This window comes from Scomber scombrus, chromosome 12 (genome assembly GCF_963691925.1).
Source record: "Scomber scombrus chromosome 12, fScoSco1.1, whole genome shotgun sequence".
NCBI classification, from domain to species: Eukaryota; Metazoa; Chordata; class Actinopteri; order Scombriformes; family Scombridae; genus Scomber; species Scomber scombrus.
The window spans coordinates 5,143,522-5,168,585 of NC_084981.1; the positions used below are offsets into that span (position 1 = coordinate 5,143,522).

At 40.9% G+C, this 25,064-nt stretch overlaps 1 protein-coding gene across 2 annotated transcripts in view; it reads right to left on the reverse strand.

Annotated features, from left to right (window-relative positions):
• The window catches only part of sertad2b (SERTA domain containing 2b), a 43,324-nt gene that overhangs the window by 12,005 nt on the left and 6,255 nt on the right, over nt 1-25,064 (reverse strand). The window contains exon 1 of one of the 2 annotated variants that reach the window (XM_062430937.1): nt 5,369-5,474. The exons of the other annotated variant lie outside the window; for it this stretch is intronic. The gene's annotated coding sequence lies outside the window, so the exon portion shown is untranslated. Of the gene's footprint in view, nt 1-5,368; nt 5,475-25,064 lie in introns of those variants that run through there. 2 annotated transcript variants of the gene reach the window in all.

Consider the following 25,064-nt stretch of genomic DNA (forward strand, 5'->3'; position numbering starts at 1 on the left):
TATTACAGTATAGGCGCTTTTTTTTAAACAAAAATCTTGGAAATGACCTAGTTGTAGCTTCATAACTGTAAAAATGTGCTGCTTCTTGTTTTATGTGATCCTAAATTGAACATCCTCAATTCTAACTTTGTTTTTTTTTACAGTACTGGTCAGACAAAACAAGACATTTGGAAATTCACTTGTGGCTAAGTGTGTGTTATGATATTATTATGTGAAAAGTTGAGACGAGTGGGCCCGACATAAACCGGGCAGCAACATATGAATAAATGAAAAGTACAAATCTAATTTTATAATGAAGCTGCAGATGATAAAAAAAACTAGTGATGTCAAGTGTGTATGCATGAGAGAGATGTATGTGTGCCTGCAAACATACATCAGTGCATAGACCATGCAAGACTAGTGTTAGTGTGTGTGTGTGTGTGTGTGTGTGTGTGTGTGTGTGTGTGTGTTGCACGGTAGTGCAGCACTATAGTGGATGGACTCTGCAGTGATATTATGATCCTGTAACCGGATATGCTGGTTTCCATGCCTGAGCTGCACATCCACCCCTCCCCCCTTCACCTCCACATCTAGGGCTATTTCAGGTTCTCTGGATGCACAAAGTATGGACACACACATGCACACACACACACACACACACACACACACATGCACACACACACGTGCTACACTGCTGCAGGTAGCGCTGTGCTGTATGCATACTCTGTCATATCGTTACAGTATGCAGTTTGGTTCCTCCTCGCTATAATGCATCCAGCTCTGCACATGAGGACGACACTGTCCAACTCACACACACACACACGCACGCACGCACGCACGCGCGCACATACACACACAATGTCGAACTAGTAAACACATTCCAGACAAAACCCAGAGGAAGAGATAGTGCGTTGTAGTGCTCTCCTGACCAGACCCTGCTGCGCTCAATAGCAGCAGTTTCCACACACACACACACAACTTAAGATACAGTTACAGCATGACGATAGCTACAACTACTACTACTGTTTCTCCCGCTGCTACTACTGCTATATCACACGCGGCCGCAGCTACATCTACTACTATAATACTGTTTTACTACAGCTTTACGACCTCTTGCACCATCACGCCTCGTATTCATGAAGATCGTGATGAAAAAAAACTCCCCAAATATTTCCCCCCTGAAATCTTAAACTTGCTCTGTTGCACGGGACAGGGGACACCATATGTAGCTTTATTTGAATAAGGCCCTGTATGTTTTGGTTGTGGGGGGGGGGGGGTTTTGTGTTGGAAATGTTTTATTTTGTTTTGACTCTTCTTCCTTTATTTTTGTATTTTATTTTGAAAGGGTTAGGGTTCTTGCTTGCTGATCTTTTGAGGTAGATGGAAACCCTGAAAAACCTATAGACCTATGGCATACAACAAGCACACGTTTAAATATGAAATAAAATCAAAGTTGATTTTTTAAAATCATTTTAAAATATTGTTTTTATTAATATGTGTTCATTTTATTATCACTATTATTTATTATATATTATCTTTACATTATTTAATTATCTTTTATTAGTTTTTATTTTATTATTATTTATTATTTTTTTAATAATTTAGAAAAAATGTATTTATTAATATTTGACTAGCTTTTATTTTATTATTATTTTATTTTGATTATTTCTTCATTTTATTATTATTTATATTTAAATTTGTCTATGAATTCTATATGCAATTAAAATGACTATAATATGTTGTAATAATTTATATCTGTACTGATTTACTTGAACTAAATGCCATATTAGTGAATTGTTATTATGTTGTATCACTGACTGACACACCTAATCACATGACTTATGTTGACAAATAATGTTGTCATCACTATGTAGCTTACATTACATGTGCATGATGCATAAAATCAAATGATGACAATAAATAAAGTATTTAAAAAAAGAAAAAAAGATTCCCTCCAACAGGAAAAGGTGTGTCTTTTCTCCAACAGCTGCTCCAAAACCTGAAACACTGAAGTGACATCATTAAAGTTACTTATCATTAAGAAAAATCAAGTTACAGCTCACACAAGTGATGTTGAATAATGGTCAATTGAATCTGTTGTCATGACTACAAGTTGTAATCTAGCCTGGAGTTAGATTAGTGTTAGCCCCACACTGTTGATCCCAAACACACTTTCAGGTTGAAATGTGCCAAAACACGTTGAGAGGTGCTGCTGTGGAACCACGACAACAACAACAACAGCAACAGACAAATAGTGAGAGAAGAGTCGAAAGCAAAATAAATAAGCCAATCACACGGCTGGTAACAATGTCCGTACTCATGCTCGTGAGTGGGTGTGCTTGTGTGTGTGTTTTCCTTCATAGTGATCATAAACGCTCACATGACACAGGTCAGCTGGGTATCAGACTGGGAATTCACTACGATCTTCTTACATAATGACAGACGCGGTTACAAAACACCTTGCCCCCAGCTTCTACTGCGCAACATGCAGCGTCCCATTAATGAAGACATACTGGTGTGTGAAGCTGAGGTTAGGAGTGTGTGTTTGAGTGACGTGTGGACGATTCTGAATAAGGCGCAGATATCTCTTTCAAAATAAAAGTGAGCTGAGGGTGTGTTTTTATGGATGATAAACTGCATTAACATTGGCTGAACAGCTTTCTGCAGCTGATTTACAGTATGTACAGTATTTGAATAGCTTGATAAGGTGTATGCAGACAGTTTGGAGACTGATCGCACACACTCTGGTTCAGATGATCAACATTACAGCAGTGTGAGGGAGCGAGGACTGAGTGCAAAGGTCACAGTCACTGACTTGACAAGCCCTTTTTTTCATGATAAAACTACAGTCAGACGCCACTTGAGAGCTGAAACTATTAGTTGGTTAATAAATTGTGTAATAATTAATAAGCATGTTGATTAATAAATTATTATTTTTGGTATTTTCGCAGCAAATGTGTCAAAATTGAACAGTCAAATGTCACTACTTGATGCTTTTCTTTGTAAAATGTGAAAAAAAAAGGTAATTTTTGGGTTCTGGAATTTTAGGCTTTATTTCAGGGTTGCTGTGTTAGACTGCATAATGTTTAGCTATGTGTAAATAATGAACTGGCAACTTAGTGCACATGTTCAAGCAATGATCCAACCTGTGATCACAGCTGCAGCAGGAAGCACACCTGACAGGTGCTTCAATCTATGGCTTCACTTCTACTTTGTGATGGTTTTCAGTGACGTCCATAGTCCTCATAAGTAGGCTAAGTGTGAATCTATGTAAAACATGATGTAAAATAAGGTGACTGTCCATCTCAGATTTTTGGTCAGCAGTGAATCCATACAAAAACACACAAACACTTCTTCACTCTCTCTTTTTCTCCCTCTCTCTCTCTCTCTCTCTCACAAACACACACACACACACACTTAAGTCTATAAATAAAAGGCAGAAGAAGAGAGCAGATTTAGGTCAGCAGACGTGTCTACATGCCGTCGAGCGCTCCGCACTCCCTCCACCGAGCCTCTTCGGTGTGTGTGTGTGGGGGGAGCACAGCTTGACACTTCCGAGCGACGGAGCCTTCGGAAACTGGAGAAACCTCCAGCGTCGATGCGCCTGGTCACTGGGTGTGTGTGTGTGTGGTGGTAGTAGTACCCGCCTTATTACTGCAGTATATATATCTGCCTTATTACTGCAGCAGCCCGTGGTATCACAGCAGTATCTGCCTTATTACCACATTGCTCACCTTGTTACGGCAGAGTGTGTTTCAGTGCTGCCGGTGTCATCATTTTTTGTGCCGGCAGCACCCTTATTACTTAAGTATAATCCTGGTGAACCTAGCTTTGCTTGCTGCACTGGAAGCCTTATGACTATTGCTACGTATAGGAACTCAGCTGCTGAACGTGTACATTATAGAGCAGCCTGCATTCCTTCCTCACAGTGCAACACAACTCGCATATCATTGATTTCAAGCCTTTGAAATTGACAATAAAATCCCTGCAGCTGTCACCTCTCTTATTGCTTCCTATATGTTTCTATTAAACTAGCCTGTGAGGATATGTGTTAAATATACACTGCTCCTAAATTTGAACATGTCCTCCAAGCTCAGCATACCAGCAGTGAAGCTAGGAGGAAATTTAAGGGATTTGGAGGGAAAACTGGCTGCTAAATGAAGATCAGGGAGCGGATTGGAGCATTTTGTTGACATAATCTCAGCTGTAGACTGTTAATATTTTAGCTGGAAATGTTCCACTAGAATTTAAAATCAATATTTTTCAATTTGGACTCTGGGAATCTCCCGGGGGGGGGGTTCCCCCAATTAGACATAATCACAGCTTCTCCTCTCCTCGCTGTGGTTATCTGGTCATCCACAGCACTGCCAGTTGTATAACTCTGCATCACACCTGTCTACCTCTTCACACAGAGGGTTCAGCTCTTCATCAAACACGGCTATGCGGTCTTCTTCATGGTCGTCTTGTGTCTCCCCCTACTCTCTTCTGAGAAAAAAAAAAAAGACACCTGTGATATGACATAGGTGCAAGCTCGTAGGTCACAGGGTGTGAAGAGCCCACAGGAGTAGAAGAAGCTGCTGTCATTGTAAAGGCTGACTGTGCTGTGCTGTGGTGTGTTGTGGGTGTTACGAAACAAGAGGGGCCCCTCGGACTCACCACAACAGCCTCACTGAGCTGACTGAGACGGTCCCACACCGGAGACCAAATCACTTCACGTACACTGCAGAAACACCACTTCACCGCCTTCACAGTACCTTTACAGGTGGAACACAAGCGAGCTTCCATACAGAAGGTCAACGAAAATGAAATCACACACACAGCACGAGTGCTTGTGAACGCATCTTACACACTGTTGACAACGCGTCTTCCAGTATGTACACTTCAATATGATACTATAGCTGTCTTTAAATACATTTTAAAATGAATTTTGTTTACATATTAGACTTTTGCACGATTATTTGCACGTATCTAGGTCGTTTTGAATCATTTTAGACGTTACTTTTAGATATTTTAGAATAGAAAAGTGGAGTTTTTTTGAATATAGCAGTGTGTGCCGACGACTGGGAGTATTTCTGAGAAGCAGTCGATGTGTTTCGGCTGAAATAAAAAAGTTTATCAGACAGACGTTTCTCAGCAGTAATGAACTAGAAAGTGGAAACTGTGATGAGTTTTTGTCAGGCAGAGATAGTGGGGGTCGGTTATTATCAGATAGTATCCGTTTAATACGAAAACTTTCCCCAACAAGACCTCCTCTAACCCACACACAGCACTACTGAAAGCAGCAGCCTTCACCATGTCTATCACTCATTACAGGTAACACACACTGCCGCGCCGGACTATTTTTTCTTTAGCTTCTTTAACAAATAAATAAATATAAACGGTGTCTTACCGTGTCCAGGTCCACCGGAGTTTGAAAGAGGAACATGGATGAGAAGGGAGGAGGAGGAGGGGATTTAAACAGTCCTGTCGGCTATGAAAAAACAAGCCGTCCTCGCTCCCGGAGACTCAGTCTCACAATGGCGCTGATAGGAGGAGAAACTGCCTGCGCTCCGCTCACTGGAGCTGCTGCCTTCACGAGCCGCAGCACGCAGTCAGACAGACGAGGCCTGCCGAGTCCGCGCTGCCAGGTCAAAGTCCCGCGGTTAACTGTGACTTCAGGCGGAAAGAGGTCACACAGAAAATAGGACGGAAATATGTCAATTTTGGTTTGTAATAACCAGGTTGAATTATAATGACTGTGTAATATATAATGTATGGCACCTGGTAAATCCTAAATATAAATATCTGAGAGCTCACTAAGATGTAACAATTTGCGTGACGGAAAGAAATTAAAAAACGTATTAGACAATAGCCTTTAGCCAAAAATGCACAGTTCAGTCTCATTTATTTAAAAAGGGCATGAGCAGCACTTTGTGGGTTACTTGGGCGAGCTGCACTTCCAGTTTTTGGTGACATTTACCTCTTTTTCCTTTTGAGTTTGAATGCACTTAAAGTAAGTCTCTTTAGACAAACACATCTGCCAACTGAAAGTCAATTATTTTATGTTCAAAGTCCAATTAATCAACCAACTAATCAATCAACCAATTAGCCTTCATTCAAGCTCCAGTCTGTGTTGAACTTTTTGTGTGTGAAACCATCTTGTGCAGATGCATTCCTCTGAAGTCTGTGGGACCTGAAGGCAACAGCTGCAGACTTGAGCCTTGAATTTATTTCTATTCCACAGGTACACTAAAGCTTTTTTCTCACTTATAACTCATATTTCATGCATGAGGTAGTCACTATTTTTCTTTTTGTTTTTATATGCTTATCAGTGAAAGAGCAGCGCGATTAGGAACTGTGACAGAATCCATTTTGTAATGGCCAGTAGGTTTACGAGGAGCACGTGAAGGCAGCAGGAGAAACTGAAACCGAGCAGCTGCCCGGAGAGGTGACGTCGATAGCTTTACTCCGCCCACACACACACATATATACACACACACCCACGCACACACACACGCACACACACACACACACATACATACATACATACACACACAGCATGTTCTGTTACAGTTTTTTTGCGATTGCTTACACACTTGTTGCGGAATTTGGCTCATTGTGTCACAACTCTACACACAAGCCAAATAAGACACAACATTTGGAGGTAGACTAAACATCTCACTACTGTGTCAAAATTGAATCTGCAATCAAAACCCAACTATCATTTTTTTTTTTTTACAAAGTGCCATTTTTGCAACAAAATGATACAAACATACATCACAATTACTCTTTAAAGCAGCAACAACACACTTTTGTCATTTACACACAAAACACTGCTGTCTCTAGTACTTTGTATACCTTTTTAATTTTCTCATACAGGCTTCTGTGCAGGATTGTTCCAGCACTCACATTTCAGTCAACACAAAAATAGAAAGTCTTTGCCATTCTTTAACATTGCAACAAAAAAAAAAACAAAGAATAGTAGAATTACAGTCCAGTAATCAATACAATATGTTACTGTAAACTCATGGACACAAAATAATTCAGGTTCAATCACAGTGCAATGCTAAACAAAAAAATAGTATTGCGAGGGACTGTAAAGGATGGTGACGGATGGTTTACAGCTCCTGTCTTCTGTAATGATATGGTTTCATCTACATCAAAAGCAATGTCATCCCTGGCTAGGCAGCAAGGAAAATACCACCTTGTATGCAGTATGAAACCCTGTACTGACCCCTAACTCAGTGTCTCTACAAGCCTCTTCAATTGCTTGTAGAAGGCCCAGGTGGGCATGTGGTTGGCGGTCGTACACGTTCCAATGCCAATTCCGTGAAGTATATATATCTGTGAAGTTATTGTGGTAGGTAAACCAGTCCTGGACCAGAGCGGCCCGGTGGACACTAACATGATCCCAGATAACAACAACCCTGGGTTTGCTCTGGTCCATTCCTGTACAACTGCATTATTTAGGGCATCCACAAATGTGATTATGTGTGCAGTATTATGGGGACCTAGGATGGCATGGTGATGGAGAACTCCTTGCAGACTAATGGCAGCACATACGCTGCCCAACCATTCACAACGGCTCTTTGTCCCATAACATTTTGGCCCTGCCTGGTTTTAACTAGATTGAATCTGGCTTCATCGATGAAAATGAACTCACGAGGCCTTGCAGCTGCATCTCTAATGGCAAATGCACACACTGTACTGTGAATATGGTGTAACTAAAAACAAAGGACTACAATGTCTATATCTTCTCATAAGGGGGGGGGGGGGGGGGGGGGGGGGGGGGTTGGGGTGGACACCTGCACCTGCCTAGGTCACATACTGCTTTGTCTATATGTATGTGTGGAGTGCCAATAGGACACAGTCTACTGCCATTACTGTGTTACAGTACAGTATAGAGATACTGATTTGCACACAGTCATAGCAAAGGTCTTTGACTCTAATGCTGAAACCCTGTACAGCTACTTTGAAAGTTGGCGTTGATGCAGCAGACTGTCGATATACTGACACTCTGCTATTATGGAATGTTTTGTGATCTGCAATGATGTGTTCTAATAGTTGATGTACGTGGACGGTATTGTTTGCCAACACTGTATTGACGACGGTCCGTTCCAGTTCATGGGTAAAACAGATGTTTCAGCTCAGGAGGTCGTCTGGCTGTTCTGTAGAAAATGCAAGAATATGATCGGTTAGGTTCATTTTTGACATGCTGTACTATCATACTGTACACAAAACATATACTTCATAGCACTATAACTACTGTTTGTTCAATGAGGAGTATAGATCTAATACTGTAGGTCAATTTTAGGTTTTATTGTACTGTGATGCAGAATGATGTGCAACAACTACACAGGTACAGTCTAGTGTAGAAAGTTGAAGACAAACCTGTTCTGCAGTCCAAATGTCCAGATTATGGATGCTGCCATGTAATGACTCAGGTTAGACTGGACTCTCTGCCCAGTCTCCCTTATCATCAGGCCATGATATATGACATGGTCCACCAAAGAGGCCTTATTGTCGTCAGAAATACGTCTTCGTCTATTGAAGGGTCCTCTTCTTTGTTCTGTTCCTCGTCTTCCTCCCACTTCTCCCTCTCTTCCTCTTCCTCTCGCTTTCACTGTCTCCATGTTTGCAAAGTCCTCACAAAAGCAGTGAGCTTACCTGACGTCTATTTGTAGTGCTAAGGCTCTGACTGATTGGCGTTCAATTAGTATAGCAGTTGCATTTTGAATAGAACTGTTTTCCCAACGATTACAAGAGATTTGAATGAAGCGTCTTATGTAAGAAACTGTGTGTAGTTTTAGCAAGAAGTGTGTTGCAGAATTGCAAACAAAGTTCAAAGCAGAATATGTGTTTGTTTAAGGCACGGTTAGAAAAGTTAAGGTTATGATGCTTCTGTCTAAGCAATCACTCTCAGTGTGTATGCAATCGGTAAAAAAATGGAACATTTTAGCTCATTTTTTCCATACCTCTATATAAGACTAGATAATTAAACATGAACAACATAAACAGGCATTTTTAAACAGTAAAGTCAAAGTTATGTTCATGTTCAGAGCTGTAACTCTCACCAGTGCTTTTATAATAGCCTTATGATTTTAATTTTCATGCCTCTTATTCAGTGTTCAGCGTTTTCCACTCTGACATAGTGAAAACTTGAATCATTTATTCACCCTTTTTACTAACAGAAGAATAGTGAGTGGTCACAGAAGTGTCCACTGGACTGATGGTGCCGTTTGGCTGGTTAGTGAAGCAGCAGATGGCAGAGTGATGTCCGGTAAACTGAAACAAAACCCAGCAGAGTCTATCAAGGGCAGACAAAAACACCAGTGGAGCATCCTGGGGTGGAAAACGGGCATTTCGGACCGTTTGTGCCCCCACGATGCCCCCTGCTGCACACTCACCCAGTTGTGCACTGATACGCTCAAACAAACAATACGAGTCTTCCTATTTGTACAGACAAGCTGCCTATTCTCCAGGCGGGCTTTGATCAACTTGCCGTCACACATATTTCCATCTACTCCAGGGTTTACACAACCAAACTGTTGGACAAACAACCTTTTGGATGTCATGGTCCACTAAAACTCTCCTTGTCACACCAGAAAGAGGCACGCTGAAATGTATCCACAAGTCTTCATGAAATATTTGGTTATTGCGGTTAGGTGATGTGATGATTACTCACAGCGCTGGCTAGAACATTCTATACTGTGTTATTTACCCCTTCCTGGCATCTAATCTCATGACTGTACACCATTTCCTTCAATAAAGAGTTTTATTAAAGATGGGGGGGAAAAAAGTCTGAAAGTTCGTTAGCTTGGTGGCTAACGGAATAATAAGTTCTGAAAAGTTTATTCAAAAGAGAAGTTAGGACCGCGGCTTCTAGCTCATAAGCGTCTGCAAAATGTTCCTGTTAGGTGGAACACTTTCTACTCTGAAAGAAGAGGGTTCAAATCAAATCAGATGATGCAACACGGCTAAGAAGCTACGATATATCAGTAATCCATTTGTGACTCCCCGACTCCCTCAGAGCTCAGCAATGTCAAGACGGGTTGCCGGTGTTCAAAGGCGCCAATTTGTACACCAAAATTGAACTCAAAGCCGAAACTTCCGACAGATATATTTCAGTCCTCGAAGTGAATCTGCTATTCTCTGCAATTCCTTAGGGAAAAAATTAATTTGCAGTGAAATTTTGCCATTTTATAAAAAGCTGTAATCAGGCCTGTTTAAGTAAAAGGCTAAAAAAATGACTCAATAGGTAACAGAGCCAATGGAAACTGGTGCTCAAATAATAAAAAAACAGGAGTATTCTGTCATTCCTGACAAAGCAGAGTCTTAATCTCTTGGTATCAAATATTCACGCACGCAGTTGAACCTGAATGAAGCCTCAGCTTGAGTAAGGCTCGAGTAACAGGCGGGTTAGCAGGGGTTAGTTCTATACATGCGTGCATATGTAGGTTCAGTGGTGAATGGAGATCTGATTTTAGTCCTGTGTTCATCTCGCTGGACTCTGAGTTGAGTCATGAATGCCGAGCAGCGAGGAGGAATGGCTCTAAATAAAGATTTCAGGTCAAAAACAGGAAATGGCTCAGTGAGCAGTGAGGGCAGGGCCATAGCAACACCAACTGGAGAGCTGCACCCACAACATCCCTCCCTCCCTCTCTTTATCTATCTGTCTTTATTTCTCCCTCACTCTTCTTTTATTTCCTTCTGTGTGTGTGTAAAATCTGCCTGTTCCTTTTTCTTTCTTGTGTGTTTTTTTTTTTTTTTTTTTTGCTGTTGCCTCATCCTTGCATCTGCCTCTATCTTTCTTTTCCAGCATTTTCCACCCATTCCGTTCTTTCATTTCATTTCATTTATGTTGGACTCAGAGACTTCACTGCCACAACTAAAAATAAGCAACAGTTTGTGCAATCAGACAACAAAGAAATGATTATTTCCAAGCATGCACTCTGAAAATGTAACATAATCAGCAGAATCTACAGCAGCATGAAGTCTCCAATAACCAGTAAATGCTTCATACTTCTCTCTCTGTTCTCTCTCTCTCTTTCAGGTCTACGTTACTCCGTGCATGTATTAGCATGTGTGTCACTATCAGGGTGAACCTGACTCACGGTGCGTTTCACCGATCCCACCCTCTTCCCCACCCTCTTCCCCACCCCCGTCCCAGTACGTGAGGCTACTTGTTGCTCCCACCCGGTCTCCCTGTTGTTGCACCTTTGGGTGGTAACTCACAGCATTACGACTATTTCCAGAATTAGTCCTCTGACCATCCTCTTCCATTTTTACACACTGTGTCGACACACAATGCTTTTTTTAATATCATCACGATCTATAAATTCACACAGACAGAGGAGCAGAAAAATGCCATGATGACACACACACGCAACTGGAATGATTGATTCATTCCCCTTGTGTGCGTGTGTGTGTGTGTGTGCGTGTGTGTTACTCATCATTACTCATCATCATTTATCGTTAATGTGAATAATGTATTTATTAAGTTCTTTATTGTGTATTTGACTGGCAACTTTGCATTATTAGCATTAAGTAAGTAGTATCGTGATCCATTACAACCACTTTTGTTAGTACTGTTTCTGCTAGTACTATAACCACTGTTATTACCATCATTGTCTCACCTCTACAGCCGCTCTCAATACTGTTCCTGCTTCTACTACTACTACTATTTTTACTTGAACTTTTAACACCTTTTTCTCACATCACGCCTTTTGAAGTCGCTTCTATCGAACTCATACGAACTTACTTCGACCCTCATTGACGCCTCATGAGCTTATCTTTATCATCAGGATCGTATGACTAAACTGAACTATGACCAACCAAAATGTCGTATCAATGTCGAGCATCTCAAATTAACCCTCGCAAAGATGGATGTACAAGAGCACTTTCATATGCGGAGTATTAAGCAGCTGTGATCAAGAGACACATAAAGATATTAGCTGTTATACTAACTACAGATTTCTTCAGATCGGTTTGCTTGTTACTCAGCCTGTGAAAAAAACAGCTGTACAGTGTGTTCCTGTGGCTCTGGAGGAACTTGGTTAAAATGTGAGACACAAGTGACATCACTGAATTGAGTAACACACAGTTTCTAGTAGAAAGTGTGTTTAGTGTCCAGTGTTTTAGGAGCTTGACCTACAGCAGGACGTATTGATCTCTGCCGTTCCTCTTTTAATCTGTCTCTTGTAAGACTTAACCGAAGAGCAGTACTGAATTACTGGATTGCCCCTTTGAAATCTGAATCCATAATCAACAGACACCACTGGATAATGAGATATGCGTATCTGAAAAAGCAGTTGATTGTACTGTAGAGGGGGTGGACACAATATTAGGAACATCTCTAAGGCAATGCCACCTACATATAAGTGAAACTAATAACGTTCGGTTTCTTTTTAGACTGTTGGAAGTAGCTGTTGATTCAACTCAGTGGTAAGTTTTGAGGTCATTTACATATGTAGGTGGTATATTAAGCATTATATTGCACATGTCTAATATTTTGTCCCCATGTTATTATTACTTTTGCACCCCATGAATGGACATCTAATACAAAAAAAGCACCCTGTATATGTTTGTTTGAAGGGTGAAGCTTTTAGAGGAAGTTAAAGTTAATGACTGCAATGAAAAGGTTGCATCACATGTGAAAAGGGAATCTTTGCTGCACAGGTTGGCCGATTTCACCTTTTATATAAATGTCACATGATCTCATATTGAGTTTGTATTTTAAAAGACATCTGGTCGTGAAGCTTTTACGGTAAAAAAAAACTGTCAGGACATCCATGTGTGCTGGCAGGTTTTAGGGAGTGGGGTGTGTGTGTGTGTGTGTGTGTGTGTGTGTGAAGAGGATCAGAGGGCGTGGCACAGCAGCCCAACATGGTAAGAGAGAGGGAAAAAGAGAGAGAGAGAGAGGGGTAGACAAGGAGGGAGGGGAGGGAGGGGAAGGGCTCCACACCAAAAACACCCATCTGCTTTCTTTCCCATTCTCACTCCTTCTCTTTGTCTCTACCTCCTCCTTTTCTCTCTCTTTGTCTCTTTGTCAGTCTCTTTATTAGTGTCCATCACTCCCATTCTCTGTCCCATACAGCCCCCCCCCAAACACACACACACACACCCCAACCACAGACACAGACACACACACACACACACACACACACACACACACACACACACACACACACACACACACACACACACACACACACACACACACACACAGGAATGGTATATCCTTGATACAGCATACAGTATTTGAACTATACTGTTGTAATTAATACAAAGCCCCCCATCCCTACACAAACACACACACACACACACACACACACACACACACACACACACACACAAAGCTGGACAGAGCGCTTCAGTGTGTGAAGTGGACTCCCTCCATTCGTCTGCCCCCCCCTCCCCTCTACTACACATCTCTCCGTCGTCCTTTCTTCTCATTTCATTGAGACTTCAAACACTTGTGAAGTGCCTCGACTCACACACACTTCAAAAAGGGGAAGTACAAGTAAGCAAAGCAAGTCGGCCTCCTGCAGCTCTGCCATTTTAGTCAAATATGCTCCCAAAATGTGCTCACAACCTCCTCACTATTAGTGAGCATTTAAACAAACAGCTACTTGAAGGAAGTCTTTATAGTATATGGATATGTTCAGCGAGGCCAACAAGCATCCAAAGAGAACAAACATGTATTGTATTTTCAGAGGATGGTCACGGTTTTTCTTTAAAACAGCTGATTGAACTCAACAGTCAATAGTAATACAGGCCCTGGTGCTGCAGAAGAAACTGTTCAGTGTGTTTGGGAGGCAACTTGGTGGACTGAAGATGGGATGTTGTGTATCTTTCGCATGGACTTCCTGTTCTCTCCACTGTCTCCATCCATTTCTGACAAAAAGCCAAACACTACGCAACCCTTCCACACACACAAAGAATATTGTTTTCTAATAGTTTTTAGGTTTATTATCTCAAGACACTGAACTGTTACAACTGGTATACAAAGAGTGTGTATGACTAGTATACAAAGAGTGTGTATCACTAGTATACAAAGAGTGAGTATGACTAGTATACAAAGAGTGTGTATGACTAGTATACAAAGAGTGTGTATCACTAGTATACAAAGAGTGTGTATCACTAGTATACAAATAGTGTGTATCACTAGTATACAAAGAGTGTGTATCACTAGTATACAAAGAGTGTGTATCACTAGTATAAAAAAAGTGTGTAAGACTAGTATACAAAGAGTGTGTATGAGTAGTATATAAAGAATGTGTATGACTAGTATACAAAGAGTGTGTATGAGTAGTATACAAAGTATGTGTATGACTAGTATACAAATAGTGTGTATCACTAGTATACAAAGAGTGTGTATCTCTAGTATACAAAGAGTGTATCACTAGTATACAAAGAGTGTGTATCACTAGTATACAAAGAGTGTGTATCTCTAGTATACAAAGAGTGTGTATCACTAGTATACAAAGACTGTGTATCAGTAGTATACAAAGTATGTGTATGACTAGTATACAAAGAGTGTGTATCACTAGTATACAAAGAGTGTGTATCTCTAGTATACAAAGAGTGTATCACTAGTATACAAAGAGTGTGTATCTCTAGTATACAAAGAGTGTGTATGACTAATATACAAAGAGTGTGTATCAGTAGTATACAAAGTATGTGTATGACTAGTATACAAAGAGTGTATCACTAGTATACAGAAAGTGTGAATGATTAGTATACAAAGAGTGCGCTTGACTAGTATACAAAGAGTGTGTATGATTAGTATACAAAGAGTGTGCTTGACTAGTATACAAAGAGTGTGTATGATTAGTATACAAAGAGTGTGCATGACTAGTATACCAAGAGTGTGTATCACTGGAATACAAAGATGACATGATGCATGATTTACTTTTCCTAAGCGTGTGATCCAAAGATTACAGGCCTGCTGCACTGTGTGATCTGTCCAGACTGGTTTTTAGTTTAGTCAATCTTTTTATTACCTCTGCAATAACACTTTAACTGACAGTTTGTCATCTGAACAGAATTTTCTTATGAGCCAGGATTATAATATAATTAATCATCTTGCAATAACCGGTGTTAAAATATTATGAGCGACCACGGCCGTACCAGCACGTGGTACAAAAGGGATAGTTTATGATGAAAGGAATGTCCTGTCGGTTTTGATTATAGAAGCGCTATTGGGAAAATCAGTCAAAATCAGTTTAAATTACTTTCAATCACTGCTCCAAATTTATCGTTTCATGCAGCACTGTGTATTTGGTAAAGTTGTGCATGGTTGTCTGAGTTATAGCTCAGCTGTGAGTGAAGTTGAGGGCAAAGAGGTTAAGAGGTTAAGACTGATTCCCATTTTTTAAATGTCATGATTGAAATGTGTTTCCTTCCAGTCACTTCAACAATTCATCACTTTTGAGGTTACAGTCAAAAGGCTGCTGAGTAATTTTGTTTGTATGACCGTACAAGGATATCAACAAGTGTTTCTTTTTTTCTTTTCTTTTTTTCGTTGTTGTTGTTTCTCATAGTCAACCATGTGACTTCACACCTCTACCAGTTGGCACGCAACCCCATTAAAACCAACACACTTCAGGTTGTTGTAAATGCAGACGTTTGCTCAGCGGATCAACACAGCAGTTGGATTTTTGCACGAGTTGCTTTTTGCCGTCTTACTGCGTCATTAAAAGTCATGGAGATTTAAGTAATTAGGCATATGTTGCGTGTTGTAGCAGAAACTCTTTTCGAGGTATTAGCAGAACTATTTGGGATGCGTTCTACAGCGGCTGTATACGTCAGACTCTTCATAGTGATTGGGAAGGGACAGAAAGAGATTCCCTGTAGGCATATTTCATGTGATAAGCCTGATGATATTCTTTACTTTTATTATTTTTTAGCAAATGCATGAAAAGACTAAACCCAACAATGAACTAATCCAACTAACATGCTTTATCCGTGTAGTCCAACCCTTATATATATCTCATTCCTCTGTGCCATGGAGCTCCACTTTTGTCCAAAAACCATTAAAAACACATCAGTGAGCCACACTGTTGCACTTGTGTGACATGTTCCTTCATTACCATGAACACACACACTGTAGTTTATTTTGACTTATTCTCACAAACACCATCCTGCTACTGGAAATACTTGACGGAGCACAAAATATGTATTAATCCACAGCTAGAAACACACTATTTACTCCCGTGTGAGTAACATTTGCTTTTAAAAAAACAACAGTGTCCAGCTGTTTTGAGCATTTATAAAGATTTATGTCTTTAGTAGGAGCCAATAGGGTGCCACAAACAGGGTGGAGAAGGTGGAAAGTATTGAGTAGACGGGCTAATGTGTTGTTGGTTTTGGTCTTTTCATAGGATTTGATGACAGTAAGAGATTTCTTTAAAAGAAACTTGTCATTTATTCTTTCCTTTATAAAAAAAAAAAAAAATCACCTTAAGCAAAAGAAGCTTCCCTCTTCTGGGTGTAAACTGAATAATTTAGACAGATGGGCCATAAATAGAAAAATAGTTAAGGCACTCCAAACTAAACTTTTAATCTCGCAAGAAGAGGGCCTGTGTATTAACTGAAGAACATGGACGAGAGACAGTGAGACAGAGAGACAGAGAGAGAGAGAGAGAGAGAGAGAGAGAGAGAGAGAGAGAGAGAGAGAGAGAGAGGGAGAGGGAGGTGTATTTACTCATGGCTGTGTGACGCCTCCAGTGTCAGGTGACTTACAGGAAAGAAGTTGTTGTTCTCTTTCTGTCTCTCTCTCTCTCTCTCTATGTTTCTTTCTGTCTCCCTTTCATTTGCGTCCTCTTTTTTTTTTTCCTTCTTCAGTTTTTCCTTTGTTTCATCATTTCTGAGACAAATTGTTTTTCTCTTCCCTCTCGCTGACTTTTCGCCGCCGTGCTGTTTATCACACTGGTAGTATAAAAATGTCACGTTAAGGATGTCGAAACATTTGATGTGAAAACAGTTCTATAAAAGTTTTATAAAAAAGTTGGAGAAGATGATATTGTGCAAATCAGCTGGTGAAGACGCTGTAATAATAATCACCATCTTTACACATACAGTACTGTACTCTGATGTGTGTTTTCATTGCTTTTGGCTCGGAGCTATGTGAGAAGGTTTACTCTAACCCTTTAATGTGTGTGTATACATGAGAGTGTGTGTGTGTGTGTGTGTGTGTGTGTGTGTGTGTGTGTGTGTGTGTGTGTGTGTGTGTGTGTGTGTGTGTGTGTGTGTGTGTGTGTACTCATCCATAGCAAACTGGTGAGTGTGACACATTCCAGTGGGACAACTCACCAATAGTCTCGCAGTAGATGGGACACAGATACCTCTGTCCACCGGGGGGGGAAAACTCAACAAAAACACACTGACGGAAGAGAATTCAAACTATTTCTCTTTTCTTTTCTTTTCTTTAAATTGCAATTTGGGTCACAGGCTAGCTCCATACTGTGCAATCATGATAGTAGAAGTGTAGAAGTGGCTTTAAAAGCATTGTGAGCGAGTGGAGGAAACGGCGGTAGTGGTGATGGTAGTAGTAATACTGGAAGTGATGGTAGACTGGCTGTTATTAGCAGTAAAGGTGACAGTCATAGCAGTAGAAAGAAAAGCACTGATAGTGAAAGAGTGCAGTGCCGTTGCTCGCTTATTCTGGTATCATTGCATGCGTGCGTGTGTGCATTCTTCTCCCCTCCACCCTCCGCATACCTTCACCGTCTTGCCTCTAACAATAAATTCTGCAGTATTTTTTTTTCTTTTTCTTTTTCTTTTTTAAAAGTGCACTTCCAAGTCAAACTGAACTGCAGCAGAAAACTCTGCGGAGGGAGATACCGTAGCCGAAAACAGGAAGGTCATTAATCTTCGGGAGAAAGCCAGCCGACTCTCAAGTCAGGCACAAGGAAGCAGCAGCCGCAGCGGTTCGGCTTTAGAGACACTACAGCTAGAGCTAGAGAGTACAGTTTAGCTGGTTGTTCGTCTTTCTCTCTTTCTCTCTCTCTCTCTCTCTCTCTCTCCTCTCCTCTCTCAGATTTTCCACCCGGCAGCAGCTTCCTTTCACTCACCCCTTCTCTCCTCTACCTTCAAACTATAAAGATCCACAGAGAGCTCTCTCTTTCTCCCCTTTAGCGTTGCTTTTTGCTCTCTCGTTTTTTATCAGGGATCCAGTCAGAAGAATGTAGAAAAAAGCTGGAAGAAAAACGTCAGATAGATTGTAAAAAAAAAAAAAAAAGGTCAGCCTGGAGAGGAAGGCAGAGGTTTAAGGTTGATGCCAAAACACAACCACGCTGGACCATAAAACACCAAAAGCACATTTAAGACTTCCTATCAAACATCATCTCTTATCTGCTACTGTGTTAGATCAAGATATGTTTTTTTAAATCAGGCCAGTCATAACTTAACAGGTTGCGTTCGTAATCAAATCACATTTTAAACTCGTATTTTAGCGATTAAGTATAATGAAACGGAAAATAACAGAAAGTCACAGAAAGAATCGGAAGTGACTGGAAAGGGAAGTAAAAGTGAAGCTCATTTGTATCTTCTGAGGTATGAAAGGTTTCGGGAGCAGACTTGTGGTGGTTTACAGTTAGCAGCTGGTTTGGTTAGTCAGTAAGATGCATGGAAGTTGATTCTTACACAGTTATTTACAAAAGCAAAGAGCACATAGATAACTTTTGGATGGACTTTCAAGCATTTGAGTTTATTGATGAAAATTCAAAGTTCGGCCAATGAGAATTACACTTGCTGGAATACAGATGTGCTGAGTGCAAAGTTAGTAAGACTATTTCAGAATGGACACAACTGTCAGAATAAAACCCAGGTTGGATAATCTGCACCTGTTTTCCAATGTGTAATTGTATCTAAACATATACTGTGTGTAATATGTCATTCCTCTTATATGGTACACTATGATCTGATCATGTTTCATCTAGCGGCTCCACACAGATGAGCGATGTCTCTTCATTTAAATCATCATCAAGATACTTCCTACTATCCTAATTGTCTTAAAATAATAAATGTGTCCTAAAATAAATAATTGCCTTAAAATAGTCATAATAAATAATCATTGATAATCATTAATGTGAGATTTTCAATATTTCTCCACAACCAGAAACAGAGGAGTTTCTCTACTTTTATTGTAATCAGATCACTGCAGAATAACTCTTTTACTTTGAAATTCTGCTATTAGATTACTTTCATCTTATTTTATGTTTTGAGGTATCAGTTTTTTTCAGTTTATCACCCTGTCCTCTTAAATGCAAACGTTTTGTGTTGATATACTAGAAAACAGCTGCCATCTTTTGTGGTAATCTGATTACTATAATCTAGTTACATGTAGAGTAACCTATTACTTCTTCTCCTGCTGCTGCCCTCCTACACCAGACCAGACTGGCTGAGTCAGCTTTGCTGCTCTATCACGATTCAGCCTGACACACTTTCCCCCCCCCCCCCCCCCCCCCCTTCCTTCATGAATCTCTCCATTCATTCCGAGCCGCGTTAAGAACTTCCTCACCTCTCTGCTTTCACTGTCACTCTCTTTCTGTTTCGGCTTATTGAAACCGCTCCTTCTCTATTTCTTTTCAACGAGATGTAAACATCCTCCCATCCACCTCTGGTTCACTTTTCCTCCTCTGTTTCATTCTTTCGACCCCCTCTCTCTTTCTCGCTCTCTCTCTCTCTCTCTCTTCCTCCCTCCCTCCCTGCTGGCTGCCTTCAGGGTAGCAGAAGGGAAGTGAATGGCTTCAGCCCTCCCAGCTGGTCCCATCACCCAGCAACCCAGAGCAAAACAAAAGAAGACACACACACACACACATACACACAAGCCTATGAACAGGCAGGCAATGCGCACACACACACACAGACGAGTATATGCATGTTCTTAGACACATGCAGACTGATATGCAAATGAATACACACACCCACACCCCCACCTTTGCCCCCCCCCCCGCAAAACTCACATCCATAAACAGCCAGCCAGCCAGCCGTCCCCTGCAGACTCCCACCCATCATCCTTTCCTCCAGTCCCCCACCCATCACCCCATCATCCCCTTCTCCCCTCCCCAGCACCCTCTCCAGACACCCAGTCCTTTGTCCACACTCTGCTCTGCACACACACACACACAAAAAAAAACATATTTGGGGGGAAAAACAGATGAACATGTGTTGGTCCAAAGAAAAAGTCGACACAAAGCGGAGGGTAAATGCACCGTTTGTGTTTGTGGTGCTCACACACACACGCACACACGCACACACACACACGTACATAGGCACACATTCAGATACATACATAAAAACTGCAACCAAGCAGTGAAAACAAAGCTCGATTGTTATTTTAAATTCTGGAAGTAGCCCAATCACAGCTCAGGAAATCTGCACTTAAAGACAAACTTCCGTGAGAGATCCTGTCGTTATGTTAACAGTGTGTGATGGTCAAAGCCTTCCAGGACTTATATTGTGATGGCTCGTGCATGCTGTAACTATTTACCTTCTTATCTACCTGCTTCTTCTGTAGTGTTTCCCAATGTACGATGGAGGCTTTCTGACAAACTCTAGAGAAAAACTGTTAAACTGTTGCAGTCGGCCAGATGTTTTATGTGTAGGTGGAACGAGCAACAGTTATAATACAGTAAAAGATTGAATGTTAGTATAATGATACTAATAATATATCTGTCCAGCTAAAGTCTGACCAGGATTGGATTAGCCCACTACCGGGCCCCAGGGTAAAAGTGTGTTGTGGGCCCCTACTGAGACCGTGTAAAGTGAATTCAGACATTTTCTTCTAAACACATTAAATAGGTCATAAATGTATTTCTAAAAAAGGTGTAAAAAGCATTTCAACCATTTAGATTTGAATTGTGGAGCTAGGCTTCACAAACTGTGTTTCAAGATTTCTGTGTTCAGGATTTAGTGGGCGGGTCTGATCATCTGGCATAAACCCGCCCCTGCTGCTGTAGGTATAAATACATTCAGCGCACACTACTACTACAACAGTCCACAGTTAGCTGAGTTAGACGCCAAGCTCGTCGCCGAGCTAGGAGCCGAGTTAGCCGCTGAGTTAGCCGCCGAGCTAGCTGCCGAGTTAGCCGCCAAGCTAGCAGCTGAGTTAGCAGCAGAAAGCTCTCGGAAGTAGCATCCATGTTTCTGGTAGAGGTGGTGACTTTGATTGACAGGTGACACGTGGTAGGGGGCGGGGTTTCAGCAAACTCGGCGGGCACTCCCACAGCGTTTGGGAGCAGAGAAAGAGGCTTATTTTTACACAACTTTGAAGCCTAATTTCATATATTTGGCGATTTTTTTAAATCATTCAAATTTGGCAGGGTGGTTAACAACACACTTTTCTGTGGTATGTCAAACTCAGAACACATATTTATTCATACTTTACAGACTTTAAAGACAGGACCATAGATGTATGGAGGTATAATAACACCTGAATAATGGACTCAAAGACAACGCCTATTCAATCTAATGAGAATTGCCTGCCTGGTGCATGAGCCAAAAAGGTTTCTAGCTTCAGGGTTTACTTTTGGGTTATGCAGCCGGCTGAATATCCCACTGGCCCCGCCTAGGAGTTCCATCTCAGTCCCACAGAATGTACAACATTACAGATTTTAAAATCACTTTGCTACGGTTCTAAGGTTTTTACAAATATAAAACCTTCATGGATTAAAAGCTTATCAAGGACAGATTCATAATTGACCTTGTTTGCAGTTGGAGTGAGTTTAGAATGATGGTCAATGGGAAAATTGGTAGCAAGGCTGAGTGTATATAGGCATTGTATCCAGGTCTTATTATACATAAATTTCATGGACAGGACTCTTCAGGAGAAGAAGACTGGAGTGGTGAGGTCATCATGACATGACAGAAACAGATAATAGCTGTGTGTGAAAAAGTATTCCACTACATTTTTTCTTTTTAACAGAAAAGAGTTTTAAAGACCAGACAGGAAGGTACCATAGCATTATGGGAAATGTAGGATTTGGTGTTTTGGTAGCAGAACTCGAGTTTTAAAGTCTTCCGCTACTTTGATTTTGACACTATAAAAGCTTTTTGTTGAGTGTCAAAGTTTGACCTTGAAAACAGCAGTCAATAAAACTCAAGGGTCCACTTATTCGCTTTCAGACACGTTTCACTGTCTTCCACATATGATGGAGTTTGTTCAGTCCCCGAAGACATAAAGAAATGTTTTGTTTGTGTTCCTGTGCATGATCTCATTTCATCACCATCTTCATCTTCATCTCTCTTAGCCTAGTGTCTGTATTCCAAACAACTGTATAGCAACAACCTCCACTTTCTATACTTTTACTGATACTATATTTTCTTGTTTCTGGACCGTATCATCATGATTTTCAGGGGCAGCTCCAGCAGACAGACTAAAATAGAGCAGCTATTGTGCAACAAGACAAAATTCATCTTTGTAGATTCAGAGCGGGCGCAGTCAGAGCAGGGCAATGACTGGAGGGGAAAAAAACAATCCGGACTACTAAATATTTAGTTTAACTTTCTCCTTCGGCATGGTGATCGTGAGCCAAACCAAACCTGTGAGAAAAATGCTTTGCTTCCCAAAACCGCCCAAACAAACAAACAGAGGGAAAGTGAAATGGAGGGAGATGTTCTGGAAACAACACTACGTGGAAAACCTGAGGATGTGAGCAGCTTCTGCGGGATTCTGGAACATAGCAGCAAATTGGATGGAAAATTGGGGGAAAATGATCAGAAATGAATCCAGTGCAGAGTCATCTGGTCTGGTCCAGTCTAAGCACACTGCTTGAAAAAAGTCTACATCCAGGATAGACAAGTCGAGCCCAGTCCAGTACACCTAAACTATTATTGGTTAGTCCGGTCCAAACCAGTATATATCCCAGCCTTGTCTACTACAGTCTCAACCAAATCCCTCCAAGGCAGTCCAGTCTGGCCTGGATAACTGTCCAAATCCAGTCCCAGTAAACACAAAGAAACTCAATACAACCCAGCACAAACACAAACACCTGTTCACACACACACACACACACACACACACACTAGAGCAGTGCGTTCGATGTCTTCCACATGAATTATTGAACAGAAAAATCCACTATGGAACAAACCAGCCAAGAGTCATGAAAAGTGGTCTCAGCTATCCAAACTCACACACACACACACACATATCAGATCACGGTCACTTTTGGGGACCCTGATATTCTACCCCTAACCTCTAACCCCTTACCTAACCCCCATAACCCCTAACCCCTAAATTAACTTACCCTAACCTTAACCACTGATCCAAAAAAAATCAGCTTTTTAATTCAATTAAGGACACGGCTTTTGTTCCCAATTGGACAAGACGTCCCCAATGAACTGGTCTTAAGTCTGAAATGTGTCCCTAAAAGTAGCCTATGACAGATCACACCAGAAACACTAAATGAAGTGTCAAAGTACAGTAATGGAGGGTTCATAAATGTTTTGGCTCATGACCCTTTCTAGCAATGTAATAAATACTTTGCAACCCATCGTCACCAACAAAAGGACAAACAAAATCAGCAAATCTAGCCTAGCATGCTAGATTTTGAGAAAATCAAGAAGAATACATCAAATTAGGTCTTGATGTAATGTATTTTTTTCTTCTTGCTGTGTTCCTGAAGTCCTGGGTCCTGACCTCCTTTTTGGTAATCACTGAAACACACAGTCTGTCTTTGCTCTCACGAGGGAGCAACGCAACATAAAGCAGAGAAGCTCAACATACTTAATCGGAGCAGCGGCCCGGTGCATTTCATCTGTGTACTGTATATGCATACATGACCATCTGTGTGAGTTGGCCACCCTCAAACACACACCACTTGCTTCCACACAAAGCCCAAATTATGGTGTTGCACACATCACCATCATTCGGTCAGACCCAAACAGTAATCTCCCCAAATGCTACGCTGCACCATTGACACAGATATCAGCCGCTTGAATGGCTGCCAAGCTGACACTGCAGTGTATAACAAAAGTATATAATCATTAAGCCATAATCATACAGCGGCTACAAGCCAAATATCCCAATATCAGGGCTGGCATGTTAACACTCCCTCATTCATTCAACATTACCACGGCTAGGGTTTTTTTCACTGTGTTACTAACAGTACACTGCACAGGCTAGTGGGAGTACAGGCTGCCCGAAATGTCAAACATTGAAGTATGTAGACTGTATTAATATACACTTTCAGTATCTGTTTATGACCATGCAACATACTTTAAATATCTCAGTAAACACTTTCAGTATACAGATAATATCTGAGCATGCACCTTTTCAGAGAGAGGTTGAATGTTTCACAAAAGGTGAACATATAGTGTAACTTAATGTACATAATGATACTTTGCAAGAAAAGTACAAAACACTCAGGAAATATCCAGTTTGCTTACTGGAAAACTGAAAAAGTACCTATAAACAACACCTGAAGCATCTCAGCTACACTAATGACAGTAAAGGATAAATACAACATTTTTGGATGGAAGTGATGGGAGACAAAAATTGTGAACTCATCCTTTAAATGTAAATTGTCAGTTGGCGATTAAATGATAAAAAATACTAGTTGAGTTCAATTGTCTTTTGTGTGCTAATGTTACACTTTTTCATGCTAACTTTACACTTTTTAAAGAACACAAATCTTTGCTACATATATTTCAGGTTATTGAGGTAGGAATTGCATCCATAATTATCCGCCATGCTAGCAGCAGAATGGCTCTACTGATTACAGCGTCTGTCGATTGGTCGACCACTTTGGTTCAGACTGTTTTTACTAGCCGTGCTGGCTCTACATTCCTAGATATCACCTCATAACTTAGCTTTTTAAAGTGTTTATCATAATGTTCATCCAACATGTCGCAGTCCAGATGTTCATTACAACTACAAACTGCATGTTGGGTGAAAGACACTTCCAACTTGTGGTGTTTGTGCTGCGTGATGCTGAAAAACTTTAATGTGTAAAGGTTAAAGCAGCATATTATCACCATCACACACGCACGCACGCACGCACGCACGGACACACACACACACACACACACACACACACACACACACACACACACACACACACACACACACACACACACACACACACACACACACATATACA